At 37.5% G+C, this 5453-nt stretch overlaps 1 pseudogene; it reads right to left on the bottom strand.

The window, feature by feature from the left end:
• Positions 1-3524: 3524 nt before the first annotated feature.
• LOC105993466 lies at positions 3525-4040 on the bottom strand (annotated as a pseudogene).
• Between the last annotated feature and the right edge of the window lie 1413 nt (positions 4041-5453).

Raw genomic sequence — 5453 nt, forward strand, 5'->3', positions numbered from 1 at the left:
GATAAAAATATAGCTGTCTTAAACATTTTTGAGCAGTTAGCATGTACTGGCCCACAACTTATCTCATGTAATGGTCACTACAATCTATAATTTAGGTATTCTATTATTACTATTATTATTATAATCAAATCCAGTTTTTCAGATGAAGAATCTGGAACTGGAAAAAATAAAGAAACTAGGCCAAGATGAGTTAAGAGTAGAGAGAGACTTCAAAGACAGGCAGTGTGGTCCAGGGCCCATTGCTCAACCACTGTGCTATAATTCTGCCAGTACTGCATTTGCATATAGTCTAGAGGGTACCATATGACAACTAACAGAAGAATCTATGCCAGATAACTGGCTTGGTGTATATGTTTTATTTTTCTCTTTAATGTGATATAATACCTGACAAAAACAAATTAAAAAAAGGAAAGGTTTATTTTGCTTACAGATCCAAATAGTTCTCTGTATCATAGAAAGAGGATATGATGACAAAGCAGCTTACCTCATGGTGGACAGGAAGTGGAGAAAGGGAATTCAGAAAGGGTCTGGGGCAAGATATAATCCCCAAGGAAATGTCTCTAATGATTATGTCTTCCAATAAGGCCCCACCCCTACTTTTTCAGTACCTCCCAATAATGCCATCACATTATGAATCCATCAAGGGATTCATCCATTCATTAATATAAATCCCAGAATCTAATTTTATTTGGACACATCATCACAGACACCCTGAAAGGTGTGCTTTGCTAATCTCTGAAGCATTTCTCAATCTAAGCAAGACTACCCATCACAGTTGGATTAGTCAAGGAAGGTTGGAATTAGGCTGAAAATTAAGTTTGACCTGGTAAAGCAATGGACAGAAGGTCTGTTAGCTACAAGTGATTCCATGAGCATTACAAACACTGGAGGAGGGGCATGACAAAAAAATTTGAACATTTTGGCTATAACAGACAATCATTGAAGTCCTTTCTAAGAGAACTTTTTCTCCTAGGCTTTACTTCTACAAAATTGAGGAAACTTCTCCCTTAGTCCTTGAGAAAGGGATAGCAAGGTGAATTGGAAATCTCACCTGAAGTACACTGGCCAAGGCAGTGCAGTGATAAGGCAATTGGGCCTTCTACTCACTCCCCACTTCCTTTGGGCCACCAGCATCCTCTTTGAGTCTCCATGAGTTTAGAAGAAAAGGTCAAACCTATTTCTGCCTAGCCTCATCTGATCTCTGTCCGAGCTTCATTTTCCAGAACTACATGGCTTAGTTTAACTCAAGGATAGCAACAGGAAGCCTCATACATCCTCCAGCTTAGCTTTACCATCAACAAAGTTATCTTCATTCTTGATTTTCTTTTTGGCTCTTTGTCTAACTAATTAGAACTCAGATGAAAGGGAGGATGAGCAGTTGGTACCCCAAAACTTTAATGAAGTTAACTGAAAATTCAAATTTATAAGATATAGTAGATATAGTAAATCTGGGAAAACTTAGAAGACTGATACAGGGAATTTTGTCAGAGCCTACAAGAATCATGTATTATCATAGTGCAAATATACAATGTTTATGTCTAGAAGAATTCACTGTGAGATTTCTAGAAATATAGTGTTATGAAACATCAATTTTACACAGATGAATTTGCCACAAACTTTAGGACAAACTAATACTTTATCATGTTTATGAATTGTTTGTTCTAAACCCAACAAATTGTTGTTTTTCAAATAGTATTTGATGACCAAAGAACATGTTCATCTGTTTGGGAGGCTAATGACTTGACACATATGGTCATTATTAAGAAACAAATTTTCTTATTCTTCCCAAATAATATGCTTCCAATGATAAACTTTCCATTGATCATATAGTATGAGGTTATTTTATAATTTAGAACAGTGTTTATATATAGTGTTTATAACTTGAAAATAATTTTTTTATAACTTGAAAATAATTTCTACTTTTAGACATATATTTTAAGTACAGAGATATAAATGTTTAAGGACAATTGGAAACTGTTTCTGTGTATTTCTTACTGCCAACTGCAAGCTAATGGGAAAAACTCCTTTTACTAAGAATCATGTTTCTAGTATATGCTTTTATTATTAAAACAATTTTCTGAAAACAGGAAGATAAGGTTTTCTCCTTAACTAAGCAGACATTGTCCCAACCTCTGAAAAATATTTTTCCTATGCCTTTGACCTTTCTAGAATAAAAGCATGTGCTTGGTCTTCCTGCTTTGGGAGGGAGAGGAAGTTTAGGAAAATCTTTTTTCCCCCCACTTCTGTAGTTAAAGAAAATGCTACAACTCCAGTTTTTCAAACTGCAAGTAAAACAATATGTATTATATTGGCTATCTGTGGGACACAATGTATGAATTTAGTAGAAAATAACTAACCAGATAAACAATGCACATTTTTTGAAGAATGCTACATTTTTCTGACTCCCTTCCTTTGACTTCTCAAATGTATCCTCTCTCTGACCTGCTCACATTTTAATCACTTTAGCTCTTGAAGCTGACCTCCTTTTTCTGTGAAAGAAACTTTGGAAACACTTTTTAATCTATACTGAACAAGTTTAGCTGCTTATGCACAGATTTGTTTCAGAAAGAGTTTAAGGTGGTTTAAAAGGATCTATAACACATATTGACAAATAAGTAACATACAGACCAAAAATGAAGCATATGCATAAATGTTTTTTTAATCCTATTCATTTACTCTAGGTGGGCCACAAATTTGGCAAGCAGAAAAAAAAGGAAACTTACTTAGGTACATCAGTTTAAAAAAACAACCTGTAAGTTACACCATTAAAAAAGCTAGGTCAATTATCCAAGAGAAGTTTTATTATTTCAAATTGTAAGACCAGAGCAACAATTTTAAAGAGGATTCAAGAAGAGGTCAGTGCCAAAGAGCAGTAGTCCATGTTCTGAGTAGCATTTTAGTGGAAGGTACAAAGATGGACTTCATGGGACTTCTTACTGTGTCCCACCCAACAGGGAAATGGAATTGAGTCAACCTGAAAATAAGAAAAAGCAATTTTATTGTGAATTTGAGGGTTAGAGAGACACAATATTGATTTAGTCCAGATAGTCAGTTCTGTAATCTGTTAGACAAAATCAAGGATGCATTTTCCAACAATACGTTTTAGCGTTGAATCCAGTATCCCGAATGTTATCAAATGATAAAACCACTAAATTCATGTGCAATATTTAGAAAGACTTAGAACACCAGAAAGTGTTTCTTTTTCTCAACCGAGCGAACAGAGCTAGCTCATTAAATTCTCAAAGTAACAGACAACTCAAAAAGTTAAGAATTTCAGTAGACGAGCTAGAGAATTGAACAGACAATAAACTTTTCGTGCTATTCTGAGCCCTTCCATGTCCCCAGCCCTCTCCCCTCAAGCTAGAGCTTTTTTTTCCTGCAAAAAGATTTTTGTTGTTGTTGTTGTTTCTATTCAGTCCATGGTTTGGTGGCTTCAGGATAGCTGCTAAGGAAGAAATTTTTGATGTCACAGGAACACAGAAGGCCATCCAAGGCCACCAGATGACAGAAGCTATTGGTGGTACTTACAGGTTGTGCCCCTGGAGGAGATACTCACTCAGCTTAGAATCCAGCCCCATCCGTCTGCGGAGAGCAGTCAGGTGTTTGTTCATCTTCTTCATCAGCTTCACCTCCTTTCCCAGAAAGTGTCTCTTCAGGAATTTGCAGAGTTGGATGTCTCTACTGGCCAAACCCAGAGCATACAGATCCATAAGAGCTTGGTATAGATTCTTCTCCTGGGACAATGAAGTTTCCATAGCATCTGTGATATCAAGCCATCCATCCTGGGGCAGCAACTGCCCATCAGGGAAGTACCCGCCACCACTGCATGGATTTTTCCTCAAGAGATAATAAGCATCCTGACGCTTCTTCTCAGCTAATTTTCGGAAAAAGTAACATATACCCTTCAGAACCACACTGTCATCTTGGAAATAGAACCCCAGAGACAGGTACATATCTGAGGCTTGCAAACACAAGGTGATCAAGTGGTCAATGGCAGCTTCCACTTCAGCAATATAACTTGGGAGTCTGAGGGTACTCATAGTTGATGGGCAAGACAGAGCTCTCAGAGAAGCCCGTTAGCTGCTCAAGGAAGCAGAAGAATGCCTGTTAAAGACAGTCTCAGAAGTGTCCAGTGTGGAGGTGGGGTTAGTGTATAATGATATGCTGGGGGTGGGGTTCAGAATTTCTGATTGGTTCATGGGATTGCACAGTCGCATTCAATCCACCAAGATTCTGGCAAGAATTTGACTCATCTTTTTTTGGGGTAATTATTAGAAAGTCTTTATTTGTCATCTGACCTACTTTTTAACCATAATTCTAAAGCAAGGTAAGAGAATCAAAGTTTTCATAGTAAAATTCTGCTAAAATCTTCATTCTTGACTTAAAACTCCCTTGTTTATTAATTTAGAGCTTGATTGCAATGTATTTTCCACTGCTTATAATCGCTCCTTGTCTCTGTGAGTAGCTGTTAATCTCAGTTTGGCTGGAGTAGTCCTGTTGTTTTGATATAATTATACAATTGTAACACCTTTTGCCCTCATTTTTGAGGTGTTGTTGTTGCTGCTGTTGGTGGGGATGGTGATTGTGTGTGTGTGTGTGTGTGTGTGTGTGTGTGTTTGTGTGTTTCTGGTTTGGGGGCTTGAACTCAGAGCTGTGTTTGTTCATAGATGGCTGGCCCTCTACCACTTGAACTTGCATTGTTTTCTGATTATTTTAGAGATTGAAGGGCAAAGGCTTTGATACCCAGGCTGGCTTCAAACTATGATTCCCCAGGTGTCAGGCTCCTGAGTACCTAGGATTACAGACATGAGTCACTGAACTAGCTTATGAAGGGTCTTTGTTTGGAATAAATATTACAAATTACCTTAATTATCTTATTCAATGAGAAGGACAAAACCTACATTATGGAATGTAAGATAAGAGTTTGTAGAACTTGAGTATAATTTGTTTCCACTTTACTAATCTTGCTAGTAAGAAATTTCATCATAAAATTTCCTACTTACTTTATATTTTTCACCATTTAAGAAATGCATTCCTTCAAGAAGGTTCTATAGAAAATACATTAAGTAGCGAGTGCTCATATTTTTCACTTCGTGTGTGTGTGTGTGTGTGTGTGTGTGTGTGTGTGTGTGTGTGTGTGCCGGTTGTGGGGCTTGTATTCTGGGCCTGGGTGCTGTCCCTGAGCTCTTCAGCTCAAGGCTAGTGCTCTACCACTGGAGCCACAGTGCCACTTCTGACTTTTTCTGCTTATCTGGTGCTAAGGAATCGAACCCAGAGCCTCATGCATGCAAGGCAAGCACTCTACCACTGAGCCACCATCCCAGAGCTATTTTTCACTTCTTAATAAATTCATTCCTTCTAGAAAATTCTATAGAAAATATCATAAGTGCTTGCTAGGTACTGACATCCAGTGAGTCCAGATATTCTACCATTAACTGAAATATTATATGAAT

This window comes from Dipodomys ordii, unplaced genomic scaffold (genome assembly GCF_000151885.1).
Source record: "Dipodomys ordii isolate 6190 unplaced genomic scaffold, Dord_2.0 Scaffold96, whole genome shotgun sequence".
Lineage (NCBI taxonomy): Eukaryota > Metazoa > Chordata > Mammalia > Rodentia > Heteromyidae > Dipodomys > Dipodomys ordii.